This window comes from Notamacropus eugenii, chromosome 7, assembly GCF_028372415.1.
Source record: "Notamacropus eugenii isolate mMacEug1 chromosome 7, mMacEug1.pri_v2, whole genome shotgun sequence".
Taxonomy (NCBI): domain Eukaryota; kingdom Metazoa; phylum Chordata; class Mammalia; order Diprotodontia; family Macropodidae; genus Notamacropus; species Notamacropus eugenii.
Genome location: NC_092878.1, coordinates 102,920,719 through 102,931,845, shown reverse-complemented (window position 1 = coordinate 102,931,845; position 11,127 = coordinate 102,920,719). Strand labels below are relative to the sequence as shown.

Sequence of the window (11,127 nt, the reverse complement as noted above, 5' to 3'; positions counted from 1 at the left end):
TTGGGTCTACATTCATTCAGTAAAGGTATAGCATCTGTCACATGTAATTGCTTCAATAGTCCATTCTGTGTAATTTCCATTTCTGTATGTGGCCTCTCCAGAAGCACAGAACTTAACTTGTGTCCATGGATAGATGACCCTTATCAGTTGTTGGGGCAAAAAAAAATAGATTATTACCTTCCTGAAGGCCAACTAGATTCTTGGAGAGTTTTAATGAAGGCTATCACTAATAGACAGAATGAATTCATAGAATCGTAGAGTTATAGTGTCACTGTACAGGTGGGGAAACTGAGGTCTAGAGAGGTTAAATGAGTTGTCCAAGGTCACACAAGAAGTATCAGTGATTTGAACCCAGATTCTTTGACTCTAGAGCTAGTTTCTCTTTGCCTTATACCATGCTGCTTTCCTTTTTATGAGAATAATTCTTGAGAGAGGATTCTGGGAAGATGGTGGAATAGTTCAAAAACTTCTGGCTCTTCAGATTTCCTCCACAAAAAAAGACAGAATATCACCTCAAAGGAAATGTTGAGCAGTGCAAATAAACAAAAGTTGAAGTAGACTGTTCTATTTGTTGCTTGTTCTCCTTAGACCATCTAAGAAGTACCAAGGAAAGACCTGACCTCCAGGGAGTGGATGTTGGGCCAGAGTGAAGTGCAAATACCTCCAGGCTGACACTATGGAATCAACCAACAAGCTTTGGGGACAGCTGGATTGGGAGGTAGCGTCAGTGACCATTACATGGACTGTGTGTGGGTCAGAAGGTTAAGTAGGAGAAGACTGAAGGACCCTTTACTGTCAAGGGATGCCAAACAGAGTTATGCTGACCAGATGCATCCTGGACTGTGGCTGCGGGGAGGAACTAGCACACATCTGGTGAGTATGGTAGCAGGGTGGGGGACCCTGCTGGCTGTGTGACCCTGGAGAGCCAATTCCCTGGTTTCAGTTTCAAGGTAGAGAGGATAGCTCTAGTAGCTAGATCATCTGTAAGACAGTGTGGCTTAGGAGTGGAGAGAAGAGTCTAAGGTTTGGGTCCAGAGAGACACCTCAGAAAATAACAGTTAGAAGGTCCTGAGGCTTGGAGCATCATTCTGCACACCTTGGGACTAGAACTGATTATACCAATAGCTGCTAAAAACAAGATAAAAATGAGCAAGTAAAGAAGAAAGAATTCAGCCATAGACAGCTACTATGGGGACAGGATGCATATTCAGAGGAAGATTATGGAGCTAAAAAAGCTACTCCTTTTTCAATGAGGAGCATCCAATGGTCCCAAGCACAAAAAGACTTTTTGCAAGAGCTTAAAAAGGACTTGAAAGATCAAATAAAAGAGATAGAGGAAAAATTAGAAAAAAAAGAGCAATCCAAGCAAATCAAGAAAATTATGAAAAGAAAGTTAACCAACTTGAAACAGAGATTTGAAAACTTAAGAAAGGAAATAATTCCTTGACAACTAGAATTCGGTAAGGGGAAGCTAATGACATTCTAAAAGAAAATGATTCTTTGACTGCAGGGTCTCATGAAGTGAGCCTGACCAGTGGCTCTGGAGGGTTGCATCACCAGAGGGAGACTTTTTATTATTATTTTTCTCAAGCCGGGAAAGTTTCTAGTGTGGGCCTAGTGGTGAACTCTGTCTGTACCTGCTCTCTAAGGGCCATAATGGCCAAGGTCAGAGAGGCTCATCACTAACAGACCATCAAGGGATGAATTTTTTTGGCAAGAGTAACTCATGGCACCATTTAGTGAAAGCACAAATGGGGTGTGGTCTGTATCCACAAAGGGTGTGTCCACACCAGTGAAATCAATGGATCTTTAGAAGCTGAAATTCAAAAACTGTAGTGATTCTGGTGCCCTAGAAGGGTGGGTGAGAATTGTTTTATGCTTAGGATGGACCAAGCAGTTGTTACCCAGAGCTCATTAATCTAAGTCTGGAGGCACAAAAGTACTCACGGATGCTACCCTCTAGTCTTGGTGGATAGCCAATTGCCTTTTCTACTGTTGTCTCTCCATCATTCTCTCCTGTCTCTCCTCCCCCTCTCTCTTTGTCTTTTTCTTTCCTTCTTTCCTTCATTCCCTCTTTCTTTTCTTTCCTTTTTTCTTCCCTATTTTCCTCTTTCCTTTTTTCCTTCCTTCCTTTCTCTCCTTCCCTCTTTCTCTCACTTTTCTTCTCTCCCTCTTTTTCTCCCTTTGTTCCCTCTCTCCCTCCCTCTTTTTTCTCTCTCTCTCCCTCTTTTTTTCTCTCCCTTACATCCTTCTCTCCCCTCACTCTTGCCCTTGCCTCCTCTCCCTTCTCCCTCTCCTTCCATTCTTTCTCTTCTTTCTTCTCTCCTGTCTCACTGTCTCTGTCTCTCTGTCTCTCTGTGTCTCTCCTGTCTCACTGTCTCTGTCTCTCTCTCTCTCTGTCTCCCCCTCCTTGCCCAGTACCATCAACAAAATGATTCATTCTTGGAAGCAATTAGTCTAATATCAAAATCTGAGGGATGGAGCTTGACAAATAGTTAATATTGTCCCAGGAGTCACTACACACATGGGTTCCAATCTCACCTTCACCATTAACCATTCAATAAGCAGATTGTTTGCTCTCAGGAAGACATTTTAATTCTATTGGTGATACATGAGGGTGGGAAGAGGGAAAGAGTGGACCAATCACTTCTCCTCTCTAGGCTCAGTTTCCTCATCTGTATGTAATGTAGTCACTTTCAGGCTTAAGATTCTGTGATTCTTTTGAATGCCACTGACAAATATTTTTCTTCTAATGTTCTCTGGCCAGTGTCCTTTATTCTCCATCTCCTGATGCTAGCAGGATTTTGAGGTTTTCCTTTCATTCCATACCCTTAGCTCCTTTCTCCCGCCTCTCACTAAAAAAGCCTCTTGAATGGTTCTTTCCTTAGACTATAATGAAATTTGAGAAATAACTGAAACAAAGCCTCCTCAGAAATTTTCAGACACCCTGCTAAAACAGTAATAAGATCCTTGATTCTTTCAAGACATACAGAATACTTGAATCAGTCTCTCTCATAACACATCATTGCTTCTCACACAGGCAGCAGACCAAGAGAGAAATACTGTCTAGTATTTATCATTGTGTCCCCTGTGTCTTGCGTGGTGTCTGGCATGTAGCAAATGGTTAATCAGTGCTTGCTGACAGATAGATGGATGATCTCCAATGAACATGAATTTGGGAAATGTGAAATCTGTGCCTGCTTCACCTCCAAGAAACTCTTAAGACTTTAGGGAGGGTACTGTGCCTTGGTTTCCCCACCCATTAAGAATGAATGGGCAAATAAAGAATTGCATCTCAGCAGGGACTGAAAAATTATTATGGTACTTTTTGCATTGGAATTAGTTTATTTAAGTATAAATAGTTATCTGGCAAATTTAGCTGGTTTTACTGATTTTCGTTGTTCAGTCATTTCGGCCTTGTCTGACTCTTTGGGACCCCATTCAGCATTTTCTTGGCAGAGATACTAAAGTGGTTTGCTGTTTCCTTCTCTAGCTTATTTTACAAATGAGGAAACTGAGGCAAACAGACTTAAGTAACTTGTCCAGAGTCATACATCGAGAAATTGTCTGAAGCCAGATTTGAACTCAGGGAGACTCATTGTCCTGAATCTTCCTGACTCCAGACCCAGCGCTCTGTCCACTGTGCCACCTTGCTGTTCTTTACTGATATTCATTATTTTTAAAAAGAATTTTTTGATATTTTTTGCTTTTATATCACTTTCCTCCCTAAAAAATTCTTTCTCTCCTTCCTTCTCCAGAAAGTTATCAAAAGAAAAAGAAAAAGAAAAGCTTTACAATGTGAAATGAGCTTGAGAATATATTCAATAATTCATAATCTCCCACGCATATGAAGAAGGGGGTGAAGGAGAGACATATTTCCTCTTCTCAACTTTAGAGCCAAACTTGATCAATGTGAAGTTCCAACAGAGTACTTAATTCAAAATATTTTTTAAACAAATAAGGAGGATGGTACTGTAGAAAGGCAAAGGCCTGCAGACCTGGGCTTGAGCATAAATTCTTTACTTACTTGCTGTGTGATCCTGGGAAAGTTCCTTAATCTGTAAAACTTATCTATATCATCTCTAAAATGGGCATAGTGATACGTACATTTCCTAGCCCACATGGCTGTGATTAAAAAAATCAAATGAGATAACCTCTGAATTGCATTTAAAAGCTGAATTTAAAAGTGCTGTAAAAGGAAAACTGATAATAACAATAATTATTATTATTAAAGTACAAATAATCCTGCCTACTGCCAGGTCCTTCATAGGGAGTTTGCGGGAATAACATACAAAAGCATTTTAAAATATTTACATCCTCAGAGCTTCAAAAAAGTTTTCTTTATCTGTATCTTCAAGTTCAATGTCCTTCTTGAGAAAATAATTGGCTGAGAATGGTGGTACATGATGGCAAGCCCTGCCACCGGGGAGATTGAGCTCTGGTGCTCTAAGTCATGGTGGGCTAAGCCAATTTGGTGTCAGCAATGAGTCCTGCACTACTATAGTGGACTCTTCACCTAAGAGGGGATAAACAAGTCCAGTTTGGACCTTCCATGGCAATTATCCATAAGACTGGGCTGATGAGTGGCCAATATACTCCTAGCCTCAGCAAGATAGGGAGATCTAATCTGGAAATAATCAAAAATCCAGAAAAATAATTGACTCTGGTATGAGTTCCCCATCACTCAACAGATGAGGCAACTGAAGACAAGAGTATCCAAGTAATTTTCCCAAGGTCACACAGATAGGAAACAGTAGACTCAGGATTTAAACCAAGGTCTTTTGACTCTAAATCAAATATTGTTCCCCCCCCCCCCAATATTACCCATTGTTAGCACTGTAGGTGAGGGCTTTGTGACCACTCACCTAAATTATTTTAATAATTACCTTATAGTTCTTTTTTATTGCTACCAGAATAATCTCTGCATAGATCTGGTCAGATCATTCCTCTGCTCAAAAATATTCAGTGACTCCTTATTGCCTACCAAGTTCCATTTATATTCAGTTACTTGTCTATCAGTTCTCTACCTTTCTATCTTTTTCTCACTTCTTCTTTATAATAGTCTTTGCTCCAGACCAGTTACAGTCTCTTTACCTCAGACACAAACCAACTTCTCATCTCTCTGTACTCATGTTCTATGTCTGGCAAGTTCTCCCTTCCCCTCTTCATCTAATAAATTTCTACCCATTCTTTAAATATTACTTTCTCTAATAAGACTTGCCTAGGGCTCCCCACTTCCCTTGGACCTCATATAAAACTTTGTTTTGTAATGCTTTCATGAATGTATGATAATATTGCATTATTATAGCTTAGTGTTTTTTCCAAGACTAGACCACAAACTCAAGAAGGGAAGATATCATGTCTCGTGGGACTTTTATAACTTTCCCAGTACCTAGTACAATGATCTACATGCAGGAATCACCTAATAAATGTTTGTTGAGGGCATTATGGTTAAGGCAGAGGCTGACCTAGATGACCTTTGATGTTTCTTCCAACTCTGAGGTGCTACAATTTTGTAATTTATTTATATCTGCGATAGAATTCATATAGTTTGTGTAAAAATCAGTTAGTCATTTGCTGAGCACCAGTTGTGAGATCAGCATGGTGCTAAAGTTTGGAGGGGACCTCAAGACACATAGCACATGTGAAACCAGTGTACCCCGTACTTATGGAGCCTACAATGAAATTTCTTTTTTTTAAAGAATTTTAAATATTTTAATATGTTTTGCATAACTACACGTGTAACCTATATATCAAATTGCTTACCTTCTCAATGGGGAGAGGGGAGTAGGGTGGGGAAGAAGGAATAGAATTTGGAACTCAAAATTTTTTTAAAAAGTATGTTAAGAATTGTTTTTACATGTAGTTAAGGAAAATAAAAAACTAAACAACTAATTTTAAATTTAAAAAAGAATTTTAAACATTTAAAGTGGAAAATATACAAGTATAGGGATATATCTCACATTTATATCAAAACTGTTATGGAATTACAATTACCAGGGGACTGGGGTGATTTTGGTCAAAGGTTGGAAACAGCTGGAGGCAATCAAGTGATATCAGACACTGAAGGGCTTGGGTGGGAAGCAAGTGGAGACAATTCAGAGATAACAGACAAAAAGGGCCAGGCTAGGTTAAGGGTAACAGATCTGAGTATGAAAAGCCAGGTTAAGTGGGAAGATTCAAGGGGAGTTCAGGGAGGTTCCCAGAATCTGAACCCCATCATTATAATAGTGAGATTTCTGGGTTTCATGGTCAATAAGATGGAAGACTAGATGTTTCTTTGATCTCAGTGACATTTTATACCTTTCTAAAATTCTATAAACATTTAAGTGCCTACTATTTTGCAGGCACTATGCTAAGCACTGGGGATACAAGGAGTTATACTGAAGAAATACAGCAATTTCAACTGTTTCCAGGGTCTAGGATATCAAGAATCCCTAGAAGTCGCTTGAGGCAGAGATTAAGATATATAGAATGTGAACTGCCCAGCATGACACCTTTGAGGTTTGGACCTCAGGGAAACCACAATCAAAGATGAAGAAGTCAGAAAGTGAGCAAAAGGGAAATATAAGAAAAAGAGAATGAAAGAAAGAAATAAGAAAGAAATTATCAAAGCTCTCAGGAGGAAGAAATCTCCATTAAAGACCTTGAGCATAATAAAAAAACCAGTGGGAAGATATTGATAACAGAAGGGAATATACCTTCGTATTCAAGTAAAAGAATCCAGATATCCATGAATAAATATTACAAGACAAAAGATCCCGTGAATTTTCAAGAAAACATAGAATCCCAGCAGGATGTTCCTGAATGGTTTGAAACAGAAATAAGAATTCTGAAAGAAGAAGTTACAGTTTTCACAGCAGAAATCATTGGCAAAATAGAAAAACTTAAAACAAAGATAAATCTTACTAAAGAAACAAAATAGAAAATAACTGATTAGGAATATACATACACGGATATGAAGGACATGGAAAGAAGAGAAGCAAAAAGTAATAACTTTAAAAGAAAATATGATCTCTGTTCATGTCAAAACATATTGATCTCAAAGATGAGATGCATATAGACATCATAGAGATTATAGGATTCCCAGCAGAATGACAAGTCAAAAAATCTGAATGCCACAATGCAAGAAATAATAAAAGAAAACTAGTCAGAATTTCTGAACACAGAAAACAAAATGCTGATGGAAAGAAGCCACAGATCAATTCCAGGGAAAAACAAAACAAAATCCAAAAAAGATTACCTATGCTGAAAACTCCAAGGCACATAGAGTTTAAATTGAACAATTCCAAAGACAAATACAAATTCTGAGGGTAACCAGTAGAAAGACTTTCAAATATAAAAGAAATTCTCATAACACAAGATTATTCTCCACCTGCCAGTGTGTGTGTGTGTGTGTGTGTGTGTGTGTGTGTGTGCTGTGTGTGTGTGCTCATCCTTTGTTGCCAAAGAAGACCATGTCATCAGAGAAATAATGACATGACTTGCACTTGACTTTGTTTTGAGTGAGTGAGGGCTGTGCAGGTCACCAGCCTCATTTTACCTCCAGAACTGTCTGAATCTAGTGACTAGATATTCATCAGGATGACTAGAGATGACCCAGGATGAAGCAACTGGGGTTAAGTGACTTGCCCAAGGTCACACAGCCAGTGAGGGTCAAGTGTCTGAGGTGAGATTTGAACTCAGGTCCTCCTAACTCCTGCACTGGTGCTCTATCCACTGTACCACCTAGCTTCCCCTTCACCTACCAGTAACCACAGGATGGAAGGGCAGAATATATTTCAAAGAGCAAATGAGTTTAAGATGCAATCCAAGGTGACCTACCATGCAAATCTAAGCTTAAACATAATTGGGGAAAAAGTGAATATTCAATAAGAAAGAGGTATTGTAAACATTCATAGAAAGAAAAACTGACCTGACTGCCCTGATATTATAGAACCAAAGAGTAAAATAAATATTGAAAGAATCCACCAATCACCACTTGAAAGAGATCCCAAAAGGAAAGCTCCTAGGAATATTGTAGCCAAATTCCAGAGTTCCCAGGTCAAGGAGAAAATATTGCAAGCAGCCAGAAAGAAGCATTTTGAGTATTGTGGAAATACAATCAGGATAACACAAGATCTAGCAGCTTCTACATTAAGGAATCGAAGAATTTAGAATATGATATTCCAGAAATCAAAGAAACTAGGATTAAAATTAAGCAAAAATGAATATAATACTTTAGGAGAATAAGTAGACATTCAATGAAATAGAGGACTTTCAAGTCTCTTGAAGAAAATTTGACTTTCAAACACAAGAATCAAGAGAAGCATGAAAAGGTAAATAGGAAATCAAAATCATAAGGGACTTGCCAAAGTTGAACTGTTTGCATTTCTACATGGAAAGATAATATTTGTAACTCTTGAGACTTTTCTCAATATTTGGGTAGTTGGAGGAATTATATACATATAGACAGAGGGCACAGGGTGAGTTGAATAGGAAAGGATGATATGTAAAGAAATAAAATTAAGGGGTGAGAGAGGGATATATTGGGAGGAGAAAGGGAAAAATGAAATGAGGTAAATTATCTCTCATAAAAGAGGCAAGAAAAAGCTTTTTCAATGGAGGAGGAAAGGGGGAAGGTGAGAGGGGAAAAAGTGAGGCTTACTATCATCACATTTGGTTTAAGGAGGGAATAACATGCACACTTAATTTGGTATGAAGATCTATCCTACACTATAGGAAAGTAGGGGAAAAGGGGATAAGTGGGGTGGGGGGAATGATAGAAGGGAGGGCAAATAGCAGGAGGGAGTAATTAGAAGTAAACACTTAAGGGGAGGGACAAGGTCAAAAGAGAGAATAGAATAAGTGGGGGCAGGATAAGATGGAGGGAAATATAGTTAGTCTTTCACAACATGACTATTGTGGAAGTCTTTTGCATAACTACACATGTATAGCTTATATGAATTGCCTGCCTTCTCAATGAGGATGGGTGAGGAGGGAGGAAGGGAGAGAAGTTGGAACTCAAAGTTTTGGGAACAACTGTTGAGAATTGCTTTTACATGCAACTGGGAAATAAGAAATACAGGTAAGGGGTATAGAAATTTATCTTGCCCTATAAGAAAAAAGAGAAGATGGGGATAAGGGAAGGGAGGAGTATGACAGAAGGGAGGGCAGATTGGAGGAAGAGATAACCAGAATGCACAGTGTCTTGGGGCTAGGGGAGGGGAGAGATGGGGAGAAAATTTGGAACACAAAATCTTGTGGAAATGAATGTTGAAAACTAAAATAAAATAAATAAATTTAAAAAATACAAAATAAAATAAAAACAGCTAAGTGCTATTAAATGATTAAATGGAAAAATAAAAGAAAAACTGACCTGGATCAATTATTTGATTTTTAAACAGATGCACAACGAAGGTAAACAAGTAAGAACAATCAAGGATCTTAACAATAACAAATTAACAGAAAGACCTTTCAGAGATTTCTTTTTAAATACACACAAGAAGACAAAGGTGAAAGTAGATGTCAAATAGAAGTGATCCTAAAAAAACAAATCTGAAATATCATGGACTAAACGTCTCAACATCTTGCCTACAGGTGAATCAATGGTTTCTTTTTGTTCATTTGTTTTTGTGGGATTAAATTATAAAATGGGAGATGAATAAAAGGGTAGCAGAGGAAGAATATAGAGAGGAATATGTGATGTAGCCTAGTCAAGTCAAAGGGCTAACAATAAAGGGAAAATAACTCGTAGTCTCTTAGGAAGAAGAAAGCCTACAGGAGAATGGGCAAGGAGGCAAAGGGAGGGATTCTAAAAGGGGAGAAAATGGATAATCGTATTTCAGTGGTGGGTCTTACCCAGTGGGTACCACTGATGAATGCTCCCAAATGCATTCTGTAAAGGGAGTTGGGAAACTTTCAAATGTTGTAATCTGCAAGGATCTGCAATTTGGAGAGACCATTCATCCTGCCTCAGAAGAGGGGAATCAGAGCACTTGGGGACAGTGGGAGGGCATTGACCTAGGGAAGAAATTTCAAGGCAAAGGAGAAGAATAATATAATAATGACGTAATGTGACCTTAGGTCTACCACTTTCATTGCGAGTGTTTCAGAGTATTAAATATATCACAAAGCATAAGAACTGCACAGCCCTGAAGGAAACACTTAGCAATTTGAAAATTACCCAACTTCCATGGAAACTCCCAGCTGACATATCTATACTAAAGATATATGAAGTGACTTTCAAAGTCCAGATGGCAAAGATTGAGCAGAAGAAACCTAACCCTTCAGAATCCCCGCTGTGTTAACTACTGTATGCTACTGAGAGGCTTCTTAAAAACATTGCCTTCTTTACTTTTATCTTGGAGATCTGGCTACTAAAGAATGACAGATGACAAAAACCATCCTCATTGTTAATATCCATTATAATATAATGATATGATATGATATGACATGATATGACATAATATAATATATAATTAATATAACACAACATAGTATAATATAATATAGATATAATATAATTAATATAGCATTACGTAGCATAGCATAACATAACATCATATAATGTAATGTAATATAATGTTACGTAACATAATACAATACAATAATGCTTGCATTACCTGCTTCATAGGGTTTTTCTGGGGAAAGTGCATCATAAACTTCAAAGTCTTCTACAACACTGGCATCAAACTCAAATAGAAACAGATTAGTGTTTAGTGACTGCATACAATGATCCCTGCGGGTGCATGTTGACTTAGAAAACCACATATTAACATTACCAATGTTTTATTATATTTTTACTTATTTTGTTAAATATTTCAAATTACATTTTAATCTGGTCCCTGCCAGGGGAGTATTGCTGGCTGATCATAGGTCTGATACTTCTGCTCTCGAGAGATGTTCTCAACCTGGGGAAGGGAGAATTTGAACTGAGTCTTAGAAGATGCCAGAGAAGGCTGAAGTGAAGGAAGATGCTAACTGCACCCTGAATCCAGAGAAGGAACTGGTAAATATACTTACAGTGATTTCACATATGTATACATACGTGTGTATGTATACATATAAATGTGTGTATGAGGGTGTATATGTGTGTGTGTGTGTATACTCACACATATTTGTGCCTAATGATTGCTATCTCTAGAG

The 11,127-nt window shown here is 38.1% G+C and overlaps 1 long non-coding RNA gene across 1 annotated transcript; it reads left to right on the top strand.

The window, feature by feature from the left end:
* Window positions 1–596: 596 nt before the first annotated feature.
* LOC140514107 (uncharacterized) lies at window positions 597–10,994 on the top strand. Its single transcript, XR_011970438.1, has 3 exons — window positions 597–873; window positions 9,387–9,579; window positions 10,834–10,994. It is a non-coding gene; the product is annotated as an uncharacterized lncRNA (long non-coding RNA).
* Window positions 10,995–11,127: the final 133 nt, after the last annotated feature.